This window comes from Psammomys obesus, unplaced genomic scaffold (assembly GCF_907164565.1).
Source record: "Psammomys obesus unplaced genomic scaffold, mPsaObe1.curated_primary_1811, whole genome shotgun sequence".
Lineage (NCBI taxonomy): Eukaryota > Metazoa > Chordata > Mammalia > Rodentia > Muridae > Psammomys > Psammomys obesus.
Window position 1 is genome coordinate 23,460,536 of NW_026596057.1, and position 24,773 is coordinate 23,485,308.

Below are 24,773 nucleotides of genomic sequence, written 5' to 3' on the forward strand. Positions count from 1 at the left end.
AGTTAACTCTCCTAGCAACAGCCTCCAGGAAATATCGCAGAATAAATACTTCATAGAAAACAGAGACAATCTCCCTGGCAATTATCAATGAAAATCGGTTGGGAATCGGCTGGGAAAATTCTCCCCAATGTTTCAGATATAATTTAGAAGAATAGCAATTGTGATTATGTGCCTCAGAGAAGGTCACCTTGCCCCTCTAACTTTTACCTAATCCTGTAATGTCAATACATGTGCCCCCCTTTTGCTGTCATGGAAACCTGTGCACCTCTGCTTGCTGTCATGGAAACCCCCTGCTCACAGACTTTCCCTTTAAAAACCCTGCTCACTCAGAGCTCGAGGTCCCCCGCTTCTTTACTGCTGTGTCAGTGAGACTTGGGTCTAGAGTTCAATCGCTCTTGTAATAAAGCTCTCTTGGCATTACATCAAGTTGTCTCCTGGTGGTCTCTGAGGGTCCCGTGATCCTGGTATTACAGCCTCAAACTCAAAGAGCTCCCTCTGCCTCTGCCTTCTGTGTGCCACCCCACCTGGCCAGTGGTATTTGTTTTTTACTTCATTTTGAATATTACTCCTTAAACCCACATCATATTTCTGCCTAAACAGAATACAATCCAGTTTCTACAGAAATGTGTTCTTTCTTTGATAACCACACTGTGACCTTGTAGGGAATGTTGGCTGATCACTCATTGTCTTGCTGGTACTTAAATGTACTTGTTCAAAGTGTTTCTTCATTAAACCAATAGTTTTTGTTTTTTTAACTAAGACCTCTACTCCTGGTCTATATTTAAACCAGGGTTACAGTATTATAAGCCATTTAAACAAAATTTTAATATTGCTCATTTATTTTTATGTATCTGATAAAATGTCTAATATTTTATCCAGACAGAAAAAAAATTTGAGTAAGTGATATATAGACCCTACTTCTCTGAACAAAAATATTTCCTATAAAACTATTTGCTGTAAAACTAGTCTCAAAATTCTTAACTATGAAATTGTTAAGAAATTTCACATTTTCACTCCACTTGTTTTATTGTACTAAACAGCAGTAAACTTATCTAAGAAAACTTTATGTATATATACACACATATATATGTACATACATACACATGTTTGTATATATATTTATATATTTTTTATAAAAGTAAAATATCATATAACAGAACTATGGCAAAACATGAGGTAGTGACGAATTGTGCACAATTTAACCAAGTTCTTTTTAATATATTAAATTTTGGATGAATTTAGGGGTTTTGAATATTGAATTTTTCCTCTAACTTAATATTTTTTAACTTCTATAAGAAATATATTTTTTCTTACTTAATATAGGTGATAACACATTCCCCTCCCTCTGCTCTTCTAATTCCCTCTCCTACTTGCCTTCTATCAAGACACAATCTTTTTCTGTCTCTCATTAGAAAACAAATTCCCACTCTAAGTCAAGGTTAGGTTTAGAGGCTTAGAGGGTTAGAGTAAAGATTAGGGGTTAGGCCCTAATCTTTAGGGTTGGTTTGAGGTTTGAGGTTAAGGGTTATCTATGGTAAAGGTTCAGGATTATATTTTAGGATTAGGCCTTCAATTACTGGTTTAAATTTTGGAGTTATGCTTAATTAGAAATATTTAATTCTAGCACTAGAGCAAGCCCTCCACTAGCTCTGCATCAGCTCCAGTCTCCAGGTTATTACCTGGTTTTTATTCCTGTCTTGATTTCCTGGATGATGGACAGTGATGGAGAAGTATAACCTGAAATAAAGGCTTTGTTCCCAAGGTGCATTTTCATCATGAAGCTTCTTCACAGTAAGAGTAACCCTAATTCTGACAGGCCATATTTCTAACCCAAAACTTGAGTCTAAAGCTAAGGCTATGTCAAACCCTAATGCAGAGTCTAAATCTGAGTCTGTAATGGCAGTGAAGAATCTCAGAAGCCAGGAGGATACAGTGTTTCTTTCTCCTTATTTGCCACTTTGATACTCTTCTGAGCCATTAGCCACATTTGAGAACTCTTGTTACACAGGAAAATGAAACTCCCTTATTATAGAATCAGCAGATTAGCAATATCATTCCTCTTGCTATTCAAACTCACCTTGCTATCTAGTAGAATTTCAAGTTACAGGGATGACCATTTATATACATCTGGACGGGAAATATTTTCTCTACCACATAACACATTAGTCAAAATTGTAGATTACAGATTATTTTACATAATCTCTATCCCATAATAAATATTTAATAGTAAGTTAAATTACTTTAAATTGGATTAAATTAAATTTATAGTTGTTTAACTGCCCCCATGTTTCTTGTGTTCTTAGATTTTTGTTTTCATATTCACTAAACCTAGAAGCATTTTAGTTTCATTTCTGTTGCTATGATAAAATACTCTGACAAAAGTTGTAGTGACAATTTTGGATTTTTTTTTTTGAATTTTATTTTTTTCTTATTAGTTACATTTTATTAACTCTGTATCCCAGCCTTGTCCAGATCCCTCATTCCTTCCCAGTCCCTCCCTCCCTCCCTCATCTCCACAGTGCCCCTTTCCAAGTCCACTGATAGGGGGGACCTCCTCCCCATTCATCTGATCCTGTTTTATCAGGTATCTTCAGGACTGGCTGCAAAGCTCTCCTCTGTGGCTTAACAGGACTGCTCCTCCCTTGGGGGTGGGGAGGCCAAAGAGCCAGTCTTTGAGTTCCTGTTAGAAATAGTCCTTGTTCCCCTCACTATGGGAAACCAATTGGTTACTGAGCTACCACAGGCTACATCTGAGCAGAGGTTCTAGGTTATATCCATACATGGTCCTTGGTTGAATTTCACATATTATAAGAATATGTTTTAATTTTAATCCCCAGGGTGAGTATATGTGGATGCTGACTACAGTTAGCCTTATGCTCTAGAAGAGACATGGTTTTGCCAGCTGCATATATTACCTGCAATAGTGTGACATTTGGACTTCTGGGGACTTTTCAAAGAGTGTATATAAATGTTAGGGCCTTGCAGAGCTTGGGTGGGTTGTTGGTTGACTGTTGCTTGTCATCAGTTGTTGTTGGTCATGGTTTATTAAGTAGTCATACACAAAGAAGAAGTAAAAAGAAGAAATCAGATATCCTGAAGGCAAAGATCAAATTTGCTACAGGGAACTCGACACCCCTAACCCTCAGGAAGTAGTCTAACTATAATGCCCCCCCCCCTTATGACTTTATTCAGGGATTGCTTTTCTTTCCTCCTTATTTTTTTTCTCTCCTTTCTAGTATTAGGGGATTGAAAGAGTGGAAGAAACGTGGTGGAAAAGGGTAGAAAAAAGAACTACCCACAAAATAGCAAATTCTAATTACAAAAAGTGGCTTTCAGTTCCAGGTACTATTGCTTGAATAATTTTTCCCCCATAGTCTCTCATATTTGAATACTAGGATCCCAGGTGGTGACAGTGTTTGAGATGGTTTAGCTTGGGCACCATTCCTGCAGGAAGGACATCACTCAGTGGGTGTTGGCTTTGAAGTTGAAAGTTCATGCCACTTCCAGTTTATACATTCTGCTTCCTGCTTCCTGAGATGTGAACTCTATCTTCCTATTCCTTAGAGCATGCCTGACACTTTCACTATCCTGAAATCTTTGTGCTGTGTAACCAACAAAAGAAACGTTTTCTTCTGAGATACCTTGGTTATGGTATTTTATCACAACAGAAAAGTAACTAATACAGCAGGTTACAGTCTATCATCAAGGGACAATCAAAGAAAAAAAAACTTAAAGCTTCTAGAGTCAAGTGCAAGGTGATGATATTATTTGTGCATGCCTTTGACCTCAAGTTCTAGTGTTATACAGTTCAGTGCTCAATCATAAGTTGGGGCAGTTTCCCTCTTCAAATAATCCATTCAAGAAAAGTCCCTAACTGGCATGCTCATAAGTTGATCTTACCTAAGCAACTAACCATTGAGACTCTTTCTTTGTGACCCTAGATTGAATTGATATTTTAAACTGACCATTACTACCAGCTATGACATAACTTGTTAAAATAATATATAAGTGTAATATTGACATAGTATATATTAAATGACACTCAAAGTAGAATTTAACTTATGCAGTTTTACTTATGAAGCTTATGCTCAACTTTCTTGCAAAGATTCAGCATAACTAAATGGATGCATTTTATGAAATTCATTCCAGATAATTTGAAAACAGCAATGGAATTAAACAAAAGAAGAAAGAAAGGTGAGTACGCATAAACATTCAATTTTCAGTTAATACTACCAGTACTATTTGATGTTGAGTTGGTTCCCAATTTTATTCTCTGCACATATTTCCCCCAAGTCAGCAATCAATCTATTTTTTTTTTCAAAATAATGATACATCTAACAGAAGACAAAATCAAACTATGGCCATGTTCCAGGAATCTTATTTCCTGCTCCTATGTGCTGCTCTAAAATATATTCACAGCCATGGCAAGCTAATGGCAGTAAATCTGCTTATTCAGAAAGAAAATAATGGATGTCGTGTAAACAGAAACACTTATGGGAAAGTATTATGTGAATACAATTTTAGTTTTGATCTTCAAGGTGAAATATTAATGGAAATGCTCTTCTGATAATGTTGCTCATTGAAAAAGTAATTAGTATAAAACTCTATTGCTCTGTGAAGTGTTTATAGTCATTTGAGGGTCACGTTAGTGATGTCTGAGTTCCCAATGTGCTAATTTCACACTGCTATTTATAGAGGAGGGAAGATTAAAGGCAAGAGTTGTTCTTTTGATTGTGCTTTATATATATGTCAGACAATCCATCTGATTACTTGTTTCAGAGAATTTGTTTCCCAAATAGCTGGTCTTATGACTTAATATTTTCCTCCACAGATAACTTTTATTATTTAATGGTGAAATGGACAAAACAAATTAGGTACTATTTACAAACTTGTAGAACAGTGGCATGATTAATGAATTACACTTTAAAAGTTATTTTCTATAAAAGGATTTATTTATATCCTTTTATAGAAAATTTATTTTCTATAAAAGGATTTATTTATTTATTTATATCCGATTTGTATTTATATACAAATCGGAAAGGAAGAGGTCAAAGTGTCACTATTCGCATATGATATGATAGTATATATGAGCAACCCCAAAAATTCAACCAGAGAACTCCTTCAGCTGATAAACACCTTCAGCAAAGTGGCAGGATACAAAATCAACTCAAAAAAATCAGAAGCCCTCCTGTACACCAAAGACAAAAAGGCTGAGAAAGAAATTAGGGAAACAACACCCTTCACAATAGCCACTAATAACATAAAGTACATTGGTGTGACTCTAACCAATGAAGTGAAAGACCTGTTTGAGAAAAACTTCAAATCTCTGAAGAAAAAAATCAAAGAAGATCTCAGAAGATGGAAAGATCTCCCGTGCTCATGGATTGGTAGGATTAACATTATGAAAATGGCCATCCTGCCAAAAGCAATCTACAGATTCAATGCAATACCCATCAAAATACCAACTCAATTCTTTACAGACCTTGAAAAAAAGATTCTCAGCTTCATATGGAGAAACAAAAAAACCCAGAATCTCCAAAACAATCCTGTACAACAACAGATCATCTGGAGGTATCTCCATCCCCGATTTCAAGCTGTACTACAGGGCAACAGTAATAAAAACTGCATGGTATTGGCATAGAAACAGAAAGGAGGATCAAAGGAACCGCATAGAAGACACAGAAATAAATCCACACACCTATGAATACTCGGTATTTGACAAAGAAGCCAAATCCATTCAATGGAAAAAAGACAGTATATTCAACAAATGGTGCTGGTCCAACTGGATGTCTACATGCAGAAAAATGAAAATAGATCCATATTTATCACCCTGCACAAAACTAAAGTCCAAGTGGATCAAGGACCTCAACATAAAACCAGATACTCTAAATCAGTTGGAAAAAAAGTGGGGAACAGCCTAGAACTCATTGGCACAGGAGACAACTTCCTGAACAGAACATCAACAGCACAGGCTCTAAGAGCAACAATCAATAAATGGTTCCTCATGAAACTGAAAAGCTTCTGTAAAGCAAAAGACACCATCATCAAAACAAAACGACTGCCTACAGATTGGGAAAGAATCTTCACCAACCCTTTATCTGACAGAGGGTTAATATCCAGTATATATAAAGAACTAAAGAAGCAGAAAAGCAACAAACCAAGTAATCCCATTAAAAAATGGGGAATGGAGCTAAACAGAGAATTCTCGAAAGAGGAACATCAAATGGCAGAGAAACACTTAAAGAAATGCTCAACCTCATTAGCCATTAGGGAAATGCAAATCAAAACAACCCTGAGATTTCACCTTACACCCATCAGAATGGCCAAGATGAAAAACTCAAGTAACAACACATGCTGGAGAGGTTGTGGAGAAAAAGGAACCCTCCTCCATTGCTGGTGGGAATGCAAACTGGTACAACCACTCTGGAAGTCAATCTGGCCTTTCTCAGACAATTAGAAGTAGTGCTACCTCAAGACCCAGCTATACCACTCCTAGGTATATACCCAAAATTTGCTCAAGTACACAACAAGGACATTTGTTCAACCATGATTGTAGCAGCTTTATTTGTAATAGTCAGAACTTGGAAACAACCCAGATGTCCATCAACAGAGGAATGGATACAGAAATTGTGGTATTTTTACACAATGGAATACTACTCAGCAATCAAAAAAGAGGAAATCATGAAATTTGCAGGCAAATGGTGGGATCTAGAAAAGATCATTCTGAGTGAAGTATGCCAGAAGGAGAAAGACAAACTTGGTATATACTCACTTATATAGACCTACAAGATATGATAAACATAATGAAATCTACACACCTAAAGAGGATAATCAAGTAAGTGGACATGGGTGAAGATGATCAATCCTCATTTAGAAAGACAAATAGGATGTGCATTGAATGTATGACAGGAGTCTACTGCAAAAGGCATCTGAAAGACTCTACCTAGCAGTGTTTCAAAGCAGACACTAAGACTCATAACCAAACCATGGCAGAGTGCAGGGAATCATATGAAAGAAGGGGAGTTAGTATGATATGGAAAGGATAGGAGCTCTACAAGGACCAAATATATCCGGGCACAGGGTCTTTTCTGAGACTGACACTCAACCAAGGACCATCTATGGATATAACATAGAACTTCTGCTGGGATGTGGCCCATGGTAGCTCAGTAACCAAGTAGTTTTCCAAAGTAAGGGGAACAGGGACTATTTCTAACAGGATCTCAAGGGCAGGCTCTTTGTCCTCCCCCCCACCCCCCAAGGGGAGGAGCAGTCCTGTTAGGCCACAGAGGAGGACTTTGCAGCTAGCCTTGAATATACCTGATAAAACAGGGTCAAATGAAAGGGGAGGAGGTCCTCCCCTATCAGTGGACTTGGAAAGGGGCAGGGAGGAGACCAGGGAGGGAGTTGGGGTGGGGGAGGGAATGAGGGAGCAGGATACAGCTGGGACACAGAGTTAACAAATTGTAAGTAAAAATAAAAATAAAATAAAAAAAGGAAAAAAAAGAGTATTGCATTACATGTTCAAATAAAATCAAAATGCACTAGATCATATATATATATAAACTACAAGTGATACAGAGACTATTTTAATATCATAAACCATAAACTTTGACTAAATGCTTCACCTCTACAAACCCATCTAACAAACTTTACCACCATATTTTCACAAAAATATGTACATGGTTTTCTATGACATTGTTTAAGTAATTAACAAAATAACCACAAGGGAAGTTTCTAAATATCAGACATAATCATTTTATTCTCTGTGATAGCTCTCTTTTAATCCAGCTTTTCTATGAAACTGACTTAAAATGATATGAGTATATAGTCACCTGTACAAGCAGATATGTGTGTAATAGGGCCCGTGACAGTGGTTTTTGTCCATTGTATGAAAAACTAAAATAAAGATGTATAGAATTGTTCACAGCATTCCACAAATGTGTATTCTAAATAACCCTAATATTCTTGCTTATCTCTCATCAATGTGTCACTGCTTTGTTATTCTTTTTTAAAAAAATCTGTTAAATAACTTCCATATTTTGGAAATTTTACCCACCCCTCAACTGAGTTCTCTTTTTCCCTCTAATCTTTAGGCTTAGTGGCTTCACTCATTTCAAATGTCTACAGTCAAAAATCACTCTCTTGTGCAGGATTTCCATATTACTAATAATGAAACGATTACTAATTGTTTCAATATCCCTGACCTTAAATCTAATAAACATGGTGATTTAGGTTTTGGTACTTATGAGTTTTGTGTATATTTTCTTACTTATGTGTTTAATATTTCTTTTACTTACTACACCCAGAGTTATAAAACACATGTATTTGTCTTTCTATTTACATCTACAATGCCTACAACATGTCAGAAACATGCAGTGGTGCTGAAAAATGATTGAAAGAATATTATAACTTAATGCAATACCCACAGGATGCTAAAACTGTTCATAAAGCATTATGTATAGTTTTAGGTGCTCATATTTGAAGAACTCTAAAGTATGGTATCATGAAAAGTCTAAGTTACTGCAAAGTATAAATTTAATCATCAGTTTATAGAGTACACACTATTCTAGGCAGTTATAAGGAGTGACAATAGGCTCACACATACCACATGAATAGACCAGAGTATCTTGTTATATGGCCTAAATTAGTTAAGATGCCATATGTACATACCTGTTGATCATTTGTTCTTGTGTTTGTGAGGTAAAGAGTAACGTAGTATATAAGCTTAAGAGGGAGGGGCTTTTGGGGGAAACAAAGTGAATAAAGTGTAATTAATCAAAAAAAAAGATATATTAAGAGAATGAAGTATTTCTGCAGTGAATGGTTAATTTTTCCTGGGTTTATTCTGCATTTTGAAACACCAAGCATATGTTAAATGAAAAAACTAATAAATGTATAAATATTAAAAAGTTGAACTGACCAGACTGGGCTGAAATGAAAGATGTACAACCAGGATAAAACTTTGAAGGATGGGTACTATATAGACAGTACTAACAAGACTTGGCCAATGTATATGTTATATGACCTATGATAAGCCTAGGGATTGGACAGGCATTGGCTGTCTGTAGTCTAGGGGTTCCTCTAGACTCAACCTATACATAGAAGTCCATTCCAGGTAAGCATGGAGTTTGCCTGTAGTTGTGATAAGGAGGCTACTGGCAGTTGAAGGCAGTAAATGGCTGCTTTGGGAGGGAGAGACAGTTTATTAGTTTACATTCAGTGATAAAATGCTGAGGCCAAAAGCAACTTCAGGGAGAGCTTGTTATGGCCTACAGTTCTAGTAGGATAGAGTCCCACTAGACTCTAGACTGAGAAGGCATGATATAGCAGAAGGAGTATGGGGTTGACATTTTATCAGTAGAGAAAGAAGAAACAGAGAATGAGAAGTAACCATAAACCATCAAGGCCTGCGCTGGTAATAAACTTCTTTCACAAGCCCCGAAAAGCTAATGATTCCACAACTTCTCCAAGGCCACCAGCTTAAGTTCAAGTGTTCAAATACCGAAGTCTACGGGAAGCAGTCACAACTTCCTTGTGTGTAAATCATGTAGGAACACTTTCCAGGAAATAAAATCTATCTGACTTTTCAACTCTTTTCTTGTTTTCTTTTCTTTTATTCTTCTCTCAAATGTTACATTCCTATTACTGTTTCTCCTCCCTTCTTTCCTCCCAGCCCTCCCTTCTCAGTGGCTGTCTCTCCCAGATCTACTCTTCCCCTTTTTTTCCTATAGAAAAGAGCTGGCCTCTTAGGGATATCAACCAAACATGTCATATCAATTTATAATAAGACTAGGCCCACTCTAAGACAGCTCAGTAGAAGGACTCATGTCCTAAAAGCAGGCAAAAGAGTCAGCAATAGGCCATGCTCCCACTTCTAGTTGTCCCACAAGAACACCAAGTTACACAACTTTAACCTATAAGCAGAGGACCTAGACCAGACCCATACAGACATCCTGATGGTTAGATCAATTCTGTGAGCCCCAGTGTGTGCTGGTTAGTTGATTGTGTGGGTTTTCTTGGCTCCTCTGGTTCCTACAATCTTCCTGACATTCCTCCTCACATTTCCCCTAGCTTTGCATATGGTTGTCCATGGGCTTCTACATGTGTTCCCATCAATTGTTGGATGAAGCCTCACGAATGATGGTCTACCAGTATAGTATAGAAGAGTATCTTTACAATTTTTTTTTCACCAGTCTCGTTTGGGTCTAGCCTAGGTCTCTGGGCAACCCAGACTCAGGTTCATGGCCCATTTCTAAATTAACTGCATAGAATGATTTAATGATATCTGTATGTATATTAAAGATTTGTGTCTTAAGGCTGGAGATTAACTCAGTGGTTAAGGGGTGTTCTTCCAGAAGGTGTATGTTCAATTTTCACTGTTTACATGGCGGCTCAGAACTGTCTGTTGCTCCAGGTGCAGGGGATTGAATCCTCTTTTGATATGCTTAGAAAACAGGCACACAAGTGGTTCATAGACATGCAAGCAGGCAAACATCCATACACAACACATAAAATGAAAAAAATTTTTTAAAAGAATTGCTTTCCCGAAATCTGCAGATGTAATCTGAATTTGTGAATTAAGGTAAATAGTTAAAGAAGCATGCCTCTGAAATTTGGAATCTTATTCTAAGTATATACAAAATATCAAATAGAAAAGGAAAGAGTTATTGTTCATAAAGGATGTTAAAACAAATCAAGGCAGCATTAATGTATTACCTTTGGGAGCACCACAAATTATATGCATAAAGTACTTTTAGTAAGTCTTTGGTTTAACATTTTAAAAAGGATAGACTGCCACCTGAGTTAGGCTTTTCAGTAAGAATTATGACAAGAGGATACAGCAAAAGAATTACAGAGAAAGAATCAGGGATAACCTGAAAATTTGTGGTAAGCAACTTTGATTTTAAAAAAAGAAAGAAAGAAAGAAAATATTTTGGGGGCAAGATTTGCATAGTGATGTTGTATGTCTTGCAGTACACTGACTCTAGAGTATCACGATTGTCCACATTCTGGTTCAGAAAGCCAACTTCCATGTTATGATGTACTTGTTTAGTGCTAAGAATACACTTGTGAAGAACCGTGAACCCAATTGCAAAGCAGACAAACACAGCAATACACACAAACCAAGTCCATGTTTTGCAGTGAAAAAAATAAATAAATAAAAACAAAAAACAAAAAAAGCATGTACAGGGTGTTGGCTTACCTTTCAGCTCTCCTGTTTTGAGCAAGATGATTCTACCAAGAAATGTGTGTGGCATTTCTGGCTTGCATTCATGTTCAACAAACCTTACTGTAAGTTAAAGTAATTGCTGAAAAAGTCCCCAAATTCACTTTTTTCACGACATTATGAACAAGAGAAAATACTGAGGTAAACGTACATTTATAAAAAATGTTATCAATGGTTGCAGTAATAGATTAAATAATTTATATATATAATTTCTTAAAATATTTATAATAAATAAATTACATATAATTTGTATATATTTTTATTATTTATTTACTTTATATCTTAATTGTAGCTTCCTCCCTCGTCTCCTCCCAGTCTCACCCTCTTTCCTTTTCCTGCATCCCTCCCCAGTCCACAAAAAGGGAGAACACTTCTCCCATACCATCTGACCATTGCCTAGAAAGTCTCATTAAGATGGCCTGCGTCCTCTTCCTCTGTGACTGGCAAGGCTGCCCACCAAGGGGAAGTTATCAAAGAGCTGGAAACAAAGTCCATGTCACAGACAGTCTTTGTTCCCCTTACTCGTACACCCACATGGAGACTGAGCTGCCCATGGGCTACATCTGAGCAGGGGCTTTAGGTCCTCTCCATGCATGGTCCTTGGTTGGTGCATCAGTCTCTGCAGGCCCAACTGGGCCCAGATTGTTTTTGGCATTGTTAATCTTCTTATGAAGCTCCTGTATCCCCGAGGTCCTTCTATCTGACCCCATTCTTCCGTAAGACTTCCTGAGCTCTGCCCAAAGCTTAGCTGTGAGTTTCAGCATCAGCTTTGATCCCTGATGGATGTATCCTTTAGACAAAATGTATGGTTGGCTCCTGTTCTCCTCCTCCTTGTCATCTGCTTCCAGACTCTATTTTATTTGTCCTTCTGAATGACATTTAAACATCCTCCCTAAGGTCCTGCTTGTTATTTGGCTTCTTTAGATCTATGGATTTTAGTATGTTTGTCTCTTTTAGATGGCTATTATCAGAATTTAAGTGTGTACATATCATATGTGTCTTTCAGTTTATGGGTTACCTCATTTAGGATGATCTTTTCTAGTTTCATGTATTTGCCTGCAAATTTCATAATTTCTTTGCTTTTAATAGCTGAGTAGTATTCCATTGTGTAAATGTGCCAGAGTTTCTTTATATATTCTGTGGTTGAAGGACATCAAAGTTGTTTCAAGATTCTGGCTATTATGAATAAAGCAAATATAAACATAATGGGGCAAATGTCCTTGTTGTATGGTGGAGCATATTTCAGGTATATGCCTAGGCATGGTATATATAGATCTTGAGGTAGCAGAATTACCAATATTGTGAGAAAGTACCAGACTGATTTCCAAAGTGGTTGAACAAGTTTATACACCCACCAGCAATAGAGGAGTGTTCACCTTTCTCCACATCATTGCCAGTATGTCCTATGACTTAAGTTTTTGATCTTATTCTTACAGGTATAAGAAGGAATCTCATGAATGGGGAGGAGGTCCCCCCTATCAGTGGACTTGGCAAGGGGCATGGTGGAGATGAGGGAGGGAGGGAGGGACTGGGAGGGAATGAGGGATCGGGACATGGCTGGGGTACAGAGTTAATAAAATGTAACTGATAAGAAAAAAATAAAATAATAAAATAAAAAAAAGAAAAAAAAAAAGAAGGAATCTCAGAGTAGTTTTAATTTCCTTTTCCTGGATGACTAAGAACACTGAGCATTTCTTCAAGTGTTTTTCCTCCATTCTATTTCCTCTGTTGAGAGTTCTCTGCTTAGCTCTGTATCCCATTTTTAAATTGGATTATTTACTTTGTTGGGGTTTAATTTCTTGAGTTATATTTTGGGTATTAGCCCTCTGTCAGATGTAGGATTGGTGAAGATTTTTTCCTAGTCTGTAGGCTGTCATTTTGTTATGTTGACAGTATCCTTTGGCTTATAGAGCTTGTCAGTTTCATGAAGTCACATTTAATAATTGTTGATATCAGAGCCTGAACTGTTGGTATTTTATTTAGAAAGTGTGCCAATGAGGTCAAGGGTCTTCCCCACTTTTTCTTCTAACAGATTTTAATGTGTCTGATTATTTGTTGACGTCTTTTACCCATTTAGACTTTAGTTTTGTTCTGGGTGATAAATATTGATCTATTTCCATTTTTCTACATGTAGACATACAGTTAGACCAGCACCATTTGTTGAAGATGTTATCTTTTGTCCATTGTATGGTTTGGGCTTAAGTGTCCAAAGGTGTGCACATTTATTTCTGGGTCTTTGATTGATTCCACTGATCCACCAGTCTCTTTCTATGCAAGTACCATGTTGTTTTTTATTACTGGGGCTCTATAGTACATCTTGCAATCAGATATGGAGATACCTCGAGAAAGTCTTTCATTGTACAGGCATATTTTAGCCTTCCTGGGTTTTTGTTTTTCCATCAAAGTTGAGAATTGTTCTTTCAAAGTGTGTAAAGAATTGTGTTTGCATTTTTATGATAATTTTATGAAATCTATAAACTGCTTTTGGCAAGTTGGCCATTTTTACTATGCTAAAATGAGTCCTGATACATGAGCTTGGGACATCTTTTCATCTTCTGGATGTTCTTCAATTTCTTTCTTCATAGAGTTGTAGTTTCTTTTCATAAATATCTTTGACTTACTTGGTTAAAGTCACAACAAGATATTTATTTATTTATTTATTTATTTATTTATTTGTTTGTTTGTTTATTTTGTGGCTATTGTGAAGGGTGCTGTATCCCTAATGTCTTTTTCAGTCCATTTGTCTTTTGTAAACTTGAGGGCTACTGATCTTTTTTTTTTTTTTTTTAATTTTGTATCCAGCCATGCTGCTGAAGATATTTATCAGCTGTAGAAGTTCCTTGGCAGAATTTTTGATGTCACTAATGTATAGTATCATATCATCTGTAAACAGTGGTACTTTGACTACTTTCTTTTAAGTTTGTTATTCCCCTGATCTCCTTTAGTTGTCTTATTGCTCTAGCTAGGACTTCAAGTACTATGCTGAGGAGATACTGAGAGAGTGCACAGCCTTCTTTGGTCTCTGACTTAAGTGGAATTGATTTAAGTTTCTCTCCATTTAGTTTGATGTTGGCTATATACTTGCTTTATATTTCTTTTACTATGTTTAGGTATCTGTCTTATATCCATGATCTTTCCAAGTCTTTAAACATGGATGGTTCTTGTATTTTGTCAAAGGCTTTTTCAGCATCTAAGGAGATGATTATGTGTTGTTGTTGTTGTTTTTCTTTCAGTTTGTTTATGTGGTGGATTACGTTGATGGATTCCCACATATTGAACCATACCTACATGCTAAGAATGAAGCCTACTTAGTCATAATGAATGTGTTCTTTGAATGTGTTCTTGAATTCAGTTTATGAGATTTTATTGAATATTTTTGCTTTAATGTTCCGTCTGAAAGTCTCTTTATTTGCTGGGTCTTTGTGAGGATTAGGTATCAAGATGACTGTGAGCTCATAGATTGAGTTTGTTGATTTTCCTTCTGTTTCTAAGTTGTGGAATGCTTTCACAAGTGTTGGTTTTAGCTTTTTTTTGAAAGTCTGGTAGAATTTGCACTAAAGCTGCCTGGATCTGGGCTTTTGTTGGATGGGAGACTTTTGATGATTGCTTCTTTTTCATTATAGGATATAGGATTATTTAATTTGTTTGTCTGATCTTTATTCAACTTTGTTAGGTGGAATATATCAAGAAAATTGTCCAACTAATATTAAATTGAAACTTCTAATGTCAGAAAGAAATCTTGCCAACATGTCTGCTGTATATTTTTTCTCGTTAATTTATTTATTTGTCCATTTTACATCCCAACGGCTACCCTACTCCCTCCTCTCTTTCCATTCATACCCTTCCTCCCCTTTCCCTCATGCGCACCCTCTACTACCACGTACCAACCCACCTTGGCACTTTAAGTCACTATATAATAATCTTTCATCTTAGTTAATGTCCTGTTTAGCTGTTCTGGTTTTTTTTTTTTTTCCAATTTTGTACAAGGTAGATTCATCTGTAAAGACAAATATTAATAAATATGAATAAATGCCTCCATCAGTTTGCCTAGGGAAAAGTCTATGGATATTTTTCTTGATTATTCATTGATGTGAAAAGGCCCAGTCCAATGTTAGTGATGCTATCTATCCCTGGAAAAAAGGCCCTATCTTTTTTAAGGAACAAGGCTGAGAAATCACGGGAAGCAAGCTACTAATCAGCATTCCTCCAACACCTCTGCTTCAGTTCCCGAATGTAGGGTCCTGTCTTATGTTCTAATTTTCCTTCACAATGGACAATCTTAAGGTAAATAAACCCTTTCTTCTCCAAGTTGCTTTTGTTTTATTATAGCAATAAAAACCCAATAAGACAGTTTTACACACAGTTCAAGTTTGAATAATTAAAAAAATTGCTATCACATTTTTTACTCCATCATCTCATAATTTTCCATTTCTATTTTAAAATCTCATAGACATGAACAAGGAGATGCTTGTAAAAAAGTTTTAAAATTGTAAAATATGCTTGTAAATACACAGGATAATATAGCAGTTTGTTCTCAAATAAGACTGAATATCCTTCTCCCAGCTTTTACTAATTATCTACAGATCTTCAAAATGTTCCATGTTGGTATGTACCCTGGTATCATTATCTGCATGCTTTGTGTTTTTGTTGTTGATTGTTTGTTTTGTTTGGTTGTTTTTCAATACTTTGCTCTTAAAATGATTTATTATTATTATTAATTTATTTATTGTGATTTTTCAATACATCCCTACAAAAGTTTCTCCTCCCTTCACTCTTCCTAGTTCCTTACTTTCCCTCTCCCCCAGATCCACTTTCTCCATTTCCTTTTAAAAAAGAGCAGGCCTCCCAGGGATATTAGCCAAACACAGAATAACAAGATAGAGTAAAACTACACACAAACCCTCATTTCAAGGCTGAATTAGACAACCCAGTAGGAGGAAAAGGACCTCAAGAGCATGCAAAAGAGTCAGAGAAATCCCCCGTTCCTACTGTTTGGTGTCCCACAACAACACCAAGATAACAACCATAGCATATATGAAGAGGTCTACGTCAAAATTAAATACCCACACTGTTGAGATTTCATCTTTCTTCTCACTTCTAGAAGGTAAATCGAAGAGCAGGCATCTGATTCTCTGGTTCTTAAAATCTTTTTGTCAGTCCTTCAACATTTCCTGAGTCTTAAATGTAGAGATTACATTGTAGCTCTGCATTCAGCAATTTCCCATTCTTACATTCCAGATGACTTACCAAATCTAATGGCTTCTCAGTTTGTTCTCAGCTTGAGTGATCTCTCTGTCGCTGGGGTTGTACCATTCACTGGAGCTCTAAAATGTTGTTATAATGAAAAAAATGAAAGCCCTAACCATTTGATTGTACCAATAAAGACTCAGGAGCCTGATGCTAAGGTGAAAAACCTGCCAGCTCAGAGAGGAAGAGAAAGCTCCAACTGACCTTCCTGCTCAGCTCATATCTCAGAAGAAAAAGCCCTAAAACCTCACTAGCACAGCTGACAATCCAGGAGGAAAAGAATAAAATCCCAAGGCCAAAGTCTTGCTGCCTCAAAGTTCAAAAAATCCCCAAAGCCCTAGAGCTGAAGCTCAAGAGACAGAGTGCTCAAGCTCCTTTTACTTCTACATGCTGTCTTGAGCTTCTACAATCAAAGGCCACTTTTCCTCTGAATTCTAAATGATTGTGAGTTTTTACAGCAGTCTTCATCCTCTGCAACTAGAAGCTTCTTTGATGAGGAGTGATATCTATACTTATTTGTGAATAAAAGTATGTAAATATAGTCATGAATTATATTTGTTTAGGGACAAATAAAAAAAAATATTAGGTTCTCCTGTATGGTCAAAGACCCCTCCAACCATGAATACTAGGCCAAGTTCACAGTATCAAACAAAAAATCCCACTTGTTAAGTGAATCTTAAGACCAGTTGGTTTTGAAGTAGAAATCTCTTAGTATACTGACCATTGTGTTTTTTGGCCCTTGTAGCTAAGTGACAAAACATGTTAAATAAAACAAATTATACAAAGTGTTCAGATCTAGATAAAGCTCTAAGTACACATGTTTGCATATATGCATTACAGCATAAGAGCGTCTCACTATCTATAATTAAAAAGGCAGAATAGAAAATTAAAATTTAAACACTTAATGAAAAAGAATACCATCTTCATTCAGTGTGCTGACATTTGACAATCTATGGAACTATCAATATTCCAAGGACACAGTCTATATGTAAATTTGCTCCAATGTTTCTTTGCAATAATTAATTTAAAATTAATGAAATTTATTTTGATTATATTCACTAGATTATTTATATATTCAAGTATAATTATGTGCTATATTGGAATAGTTATGTGGAAATATCAGCAATCATTTAATATAAATTAGTAAACATGAAAAAATGAAGGATAGTAATACTACTCTGATTTAATGAAAAATACATAATTATTACTTCTATACTTTTCATTGAGAATAAAAGACTAATTCTCAGTTCATGGTCCCATGTTAGGAAAACTGTCAAAATTAAAGTACTTTCTAGAATGTGTATTAGCCCTAGTTCTGTTCAATATAAACTTTTAAATTTGGCTATGTATAGGGTAATGATCCAAATTAGAACAGTTGTTTATATTTCTATATTTTAAATGCATTTATTTATTCTTATAAAAATGATTTGATCAAGACAGTGTTAGTGAAACGATTTGTATTTCCTTTAAAAATAGTGACTCATAGAAGAAGACAATGCAGCTAGTCCTGATGAGACCTGATAAGCTAGGATAAAATGGAAGCAGAGGAGGACCTCCCCAATCAGAGGGGCATGGGAGAAGAAAGGGGAGAGTGGGTGGGGATGGGAGGGGACAAGGGAGAGGGCTACAACTGGGATACAAAGTGAATAAATTATGATTAATTAAGAAACAAATTAATTTGAAAATATTGATAGAATACTAACATTCAGCTAATTAGTATGTCCTTCAAACCAGATAATGGCAAATCTTTCTTTTCTATTGTAGCAAGCAGGAATTTAAAAGGATTTCCAAATTAAATGAGATTTTCTGTTTCCATTTCTCATGTTGATCATTGAATCTTTAAACTTGTTATTGTACATTTGCTTTTTTTCTGAGCCTTGGCCATTTCCATATCCCATTCTTTCCTTCATACCATCACCACTCTTTGAATTTATATGTGAGAGAACCACCCATGGAAGAGGAATAAAATCTAGCAAATAAAATAAAATAAAATAAAATAAAATAAAATAAAATAGGAGCCGAAGATACACTTGCAGAAATTGACACATCTCTCAAGGAAAAAATAAAATCAGAAAAGTTCCAAACACAAAACATCCAAGAAATCAAGGACACCATGAAAAGACAAAACCTAAGAATAATAGGAATAGAAGAAAAAAAAGACATCCTCAAAGGTCCAGAAAATATTTTCAAGAAAATTATAGAAGAAAACTTTCCCAACTTAAAGAAGGAGATGGCCATAAACATACAAGAGGCCTACAGAACACCAAGTAGACTAGACCAGAAAAGAAATTCTTCACATCACATCATAGTCAAAACACTGAACCTACAAAACAAAGAAAATATTCTAAAAGCAGCAAGGGAAAAAAGCCAAGTAGCATATGAAGGTAGATCTATCAGAATCACACCGGATTTCTCAACAGAAACTATGAAAGCCAGAAGGGCCTGAACAGAAATCATACAGTCCTTAAGGGTCAACAGATTCCAACCCAGACTACTATACCCAGCAAAACTTTCAATCAACATAGACGGAGAATTCAAAATATTCCAAGACAAAACCAAATTTAAACAATATCTACATAGTAACCCAGCTCTAAAGAAGTTACTAGAAGGAAAACTCCAAACCAAGGAAAACAACTACATCTAAGCAACAAAGGAAATAGATAACTACATAACAACAACAAAAAAAGAATACAAGCAATGAAACTCAGTGACACCACCAACCCCACATCTAAAGTAAGTAACAATTGTTGGTCACTAGTTTCTATCAACATCAACGGACTCAACTCCCCAATAAAAAGACACAGACTAACAGAATGGTTGCGGAAATAGGATCCATCATTCTGTTGCATCCAAGAAACATACCTATGCAACAAAGATAAACACTACCTCAGAGTAAGGGGCTGGAAAAAAGTCTTTCAAGCAAATGGTTCCAGAAAACAAGCGGGAGTAGCCATCCTAATATCTAATAAAGTAGACTTTCAACCCAAGTTAATAAAAATTGTAAGGAGGGCCACTATATTCTCATCAAAGGAAAAATCTACCAACAGGACATCACAATTTTGTATATCTATGCCCCAAACACAAGAGCACCTACATTCGTAAATGAAACAATATTAAAGTTTAAATCACACATTGATCCTAAAACCCTAATAGTGGGAGACTTCAACATCCCACTCTCACCAAGGGACAGATCAACTAGACAGAAAACAAATAGGGAAATAAAAACACTTACAGAGATCTTAAATCAAATGGACCTAATAGAAGTCTACAGATCTTTTCATCCAAACGCAAAAGAGTATACCTTCTTCTCAGCACCGGATAGAACCTTCTCCAAAATAGACCATATAGTAGATCGTAAAGCAAGCCTCAACAGATATCAAAATATTGAAATAATCTCTTGTATTCTATCTGACCACCATGGACTTAAGCTGAACCTCGACAACAACAGAAATAACAAACAGCCTCCACGCACATGGAAACTGAACAACCTATTACTCAATGACAGCTGGGTTAAAAAAGAAATAAAGAAAGAAATTAAAGACTTCCTAGAATTCAATGAAAATGAAGGCACAACATACCCAAATTTATGGGACACTTTGAAAGCAGTGCTCAGGGGAAAATTTATAGCACTAAGTGCCTGCAAGAAGAAATTCGTAACATCACATACAAACAACTTAATGGCCCAAATGAAAACCCTAGAAAAAAAAAGAAGCAGATACACCCAAGAGGAGCAGACAGCTGGAAATAATCAAACTCAGGGCTGAAATCAATCAATTAGAAACAAATAAAACTATTCAAAGAATCAATGAAATAAAAAGCTGGTTCTTTGAGAAAATCAACAGGATAGACAAACCCTTAGCCAAACAAAATAAAAAGCAGAGAGAATCTATCCAAATCAACAAAATCAGAGATGAAAAGGGTGACATAACTACAGACACTGAGGAAATTCAAACAATCATTAGGTCATACTACAAAAGCCTATATGCCACAAAATTTGAAAACCTAAATGAAATGGACAATTTTCTTGATAGATTCCATCTTCCAACATTAAGTCAAGATCAGGTAGAAAGACTGAACAGCCCTATATCCCCCAAGGAAATTGAAGCAGTCATTCAGTCTCCCCTCCAAAAAAAGCCCTGGGCCAAATGGTTTCAGCGTGGAATTCTACCAGACCTTCAAAGAAGAGCTCACAACAATTCTCCTCAGACTATTCCACAAAATAGAAACAGAAGGTACATTACCAAACTCATTCTATGAAGCAACAGTCACCCTGATACCTAAACCTCACAAAGACCCAACAAAAAAAGAGAACTTCAGACCTATTTCTCTTATGAACACTGACGCAAAGATACTCAATAAAATACTTGCAAACCGAATCCAAGAACACATCAAAGATATCATCCACCACGGCCAAGTAGGCTTCATCCCAGGCATGCAAGGGTGGTTCAACATACGGAAATCCATCAATGTAATCCACCACATAAACAAACTGAAGGAGAAAAACCACATGATCATCTCCTTTGATGCTGAAAAAGCATTTGACAAAGTCCAACACCCATTCATGTTTAAAATCTTGGAGAGATCAGGAATACAAGGCACATATCTAAACATAGTAAAGGCAATATACAGCAAGCCTATAGGCAACATCAAACTCAATGGAGAGAAACCTAAATCAATCCCACTGAAATCAGGGACAAGGCAAGCCTGCCCATTCTCTCCCTACCTCTTCAACATAGTACTTGAAGTCCTAGCCAGAGCAATAAGACAACTAAAGGAGATCAAGGGGATACAAATCAGAAAGGAAGAGGTCAAAGTGTCACTATTTGTAGATGATATGATAGTATATATGACCGACCCCAAAAATTCAACCAGAGAACTCCTCCAGCTGATAAACACCTTCAGCAAAGTGGCAGGATACAAAATCAACTCAAAAAAATCAGAAGCCCTCCTGTATACCAAAGACAAAAGGGCTGAGAAAAAAATTAGGGAAACAACACCCTTCACAATAGCCACTAATAACATAAAGTACCTTGGGGTGACACTAACCAAGCAAGTGGAGACCTGTTTGAGAAAAACTTCAAGTCTCTGAAGAAAGAAATTGAAGAAGATCTCAGAAGATGGAAAGATCTCTCGTGCTCATGGATTGGTAGGATTAACATTGTGAAAATGGCCATCCTGCCAAAAGCAATCTACAGATTCAATGCAATTTCCATCAAAATACCAACTCAATTCTTTACAGACCTTGAAAAAAAGATTCTCAGCTTCATATGGAGAAACAAAAAACCCAGAACCTCCAAAACAATCCTGTACAACAACAGATCATCTGGAGGTATCTCCATCCCCGATCTCAAGTTCTACTACAGAACAATAGTAATAAAAACTGCATGGTATTGGCATAAAAACAGAAAGGAGGATCAATGGAACCGCATAGAAGACCCAGAAATAAACCCACACACCTATGAATACTCGATTTTTGACAAAGAAACCAAAAACATTCAATAGAAAAAAGACAGCATCTTCAACAAATAGTGCTGGTCCAACTGGATGTCCACATGCAGAAAAATGAAAATAGATCTATATTTATCACCCTCCACAAAACTAAAGTCCAAGTGGATCAAAGACCTCAACATAAAACCAGATACTCTAAATCTGTTAGAAGAAAAAGTGGGGAACAGCCTAGAACTCATTGGCACAGGAGACAACTTCCTGAACAGAACACCAACAGCACAGGCTCTAAGAGCAACAATCAATAAATGGGACCTCATGAAACTGAAAAGCTTCTGTAAAGCAAAGGACACTGTCATCAAAACAAAACGACTGCCTACAGATTGGGAAAGAATCTTCACCAACCCTTTATCTGACAGAGGACTAATATCGAGTATATACAAAGAACCAAAGAAGCTGAAAAGCAGCAAACCAAGTAATGCAATTAAAAAATGGGGAACAGAGCTAAACAGATAATTCTCGGCAGAGGAATATAGAATGGCAGAGAAACACTTAAAGAAATGCTCATCCTCATTAGCCATCAGGGAAATGCAAATCAAAACGACCCTGAGATAACACCTTACACCCATCAGAATGGCCAAGATCAAAAACTCAAGGGACAACACATGCTGGAGAGGTTGTGGAGAAAGGGGAAGCCTCCTCCACTGCTGGTGGGAATGTAAACTGGTACAACCACTCTGGAAATCTATCTGGCGCTTTCTAAGACAATTAGGAATAGTGCTTCCTCAAGACCCAGCTATACCACTGCTAGGTATATACCCAAAGTTTGCTCAAGTACTCAAAAGGGATATTTGCTCAACCATATTTATAGCAGCTTTATTTGTAATAGCCAGAACCTGGAAACAACCCAGATGTCCATCAACGGAGGAATGGGTACAGAAATTGTGGTATTTTTCACAACGGAATACTACTCAGCAATCAAAAAGGAGGAAATCATGAAATTTGCAGGCAAATGGTGGGATCTAGAAAAGATCATCCTGAGTGAAATATCCCAGAAGGAGAAAGACAAACACGGTATATACTCACTTATATAGACATATAAGGTGTGATAAACATAATGAAATCTGTACACCTAAAAAAGATAATCAAGAGAGCGGACATGGGTTAAGATGATCAATCCTCGTTTAGAAATACAGATGGGATGTGCATTGAACGTATGACAGGAGTCTACTGAGTGCATTTGAAAGACTCTAAGTAGCAGTGTTTTCAAAGCAAAGACTCATGACCGAACCTTTGGCAGAGTACAGGGAATCATAAGAAAGAAGGGGAGTTAGTATGATGGGGAAAGGATAGGAGCTCCAGAAGGACCAAATATATCTGGGCACAGAGTCTGTTCTGAGACTGACATTCAACCAAGGACCATGTATGGATATAACCTAGAACCTCTGCTCAGATGTAGCCTGTGGTAGCTCAGTAACCAATTGGTTTCCCATACTGAGGGGAACAAGGACTATTTCTAACAGGAACTCAATGACTGGCTCTTTGGCCTCCCTACCCCCCAAGGGAGGAGCAGTCCTGTTAGGCCACAGAGGAGAGCTTTGCAGGCAGTCCTGAAGATACCTGATAAAATGGATCAGATGAATGGGGAGGAGGTCCCCCCTATCAGTGGACTTGGAAAGGGGCACAGTGGAGATGAGGGAGGGAGGAGGGACTGGGAGGGAATGAGGGATTGGGACATGGCTGGGATACAGAGTTAATAAAATGTAACTGATAAGAAAAAAATAAAATTAAAAAAAGACATTCGTTTTAAGATGCATATATTTTATTTCATTGTCATGAGGTTAACAGAAATACTATTAAATTTGGTGATCATTAGTCACATATTTGCTTCAATGAAACCACACTAAAATTTCCATTTCTCAGAGGCCAAAAAAAAAATAAATAAATAAAATAAAATAAAATAATAAAATAGAATAAATAATCCTATTCATGATGCATAAGATAAATAGATGAGTTGTTCTTTTCTTTTCCTTTTTTTTTTTTTTAGCATTGCAAAGCTAGATACTGTTGTTATAATGAATGAAAATCCCCAATATTTGATTTTACCAGTAAAGACTCAGGAGCCAAATGCTGAGGTAAAACTTGCTAGCTTAGAAAGGCAGAGAAACCAGCAGACCTTCCTTCTCAGCTCTGTCCCAGAGGAAAAACCCCAAAAGACAAAAGATAAAAGCTTTCTAGCTCAGCTGAGGACGCAGGAAGAAAAGGCCTTCTACTTCACCCAACAGCCCAGGCAGAAAAAAGCTTACTGAAGCCCCCTTTCTCTTCTCCATGTTATTTTAAATATTCTTCTCTTTAAAGCGGTTGTACAAGTTTTCACCCCCACCAGCAGTGGAGGAGGGTTCCCCTTTCTCCACATGCACTCCAGCATGTTTGCCACTTCAGTTTTTGATCTTAGTCATTCTGATCAGTGCAATATGGAATCTCAGAGTTGTTTTGATTTGTGTTTCCCTGATGACTAAGGATGTTGAGCATTTCTTTAAGTGTTCCTCTTCCATTTGATATTCTTCTGTTGAGAATTCTTTTTATAGCTCTGTACCCCATGTTTGAATTGGATTATTTGGTTTGTTGGTGTCTAATTTCTTGAGTTCTTTATATATTCTGGATATTAGCCTTCAATTGAATGTATGGTTGGTGAAGATATTTTCCCATTCTGTTGTTTTGTTCTGTTGACAGTGTCCTTTGCTTTATAGAAACTTTTCAGTTTCACGAGGTCCCATTTATTAACTGTAGGTCTTAAACCATGATGTTGGTGTTCTGTCCAGGAAATTCTCTCCTGTGCCAATTAGTTTGAGGC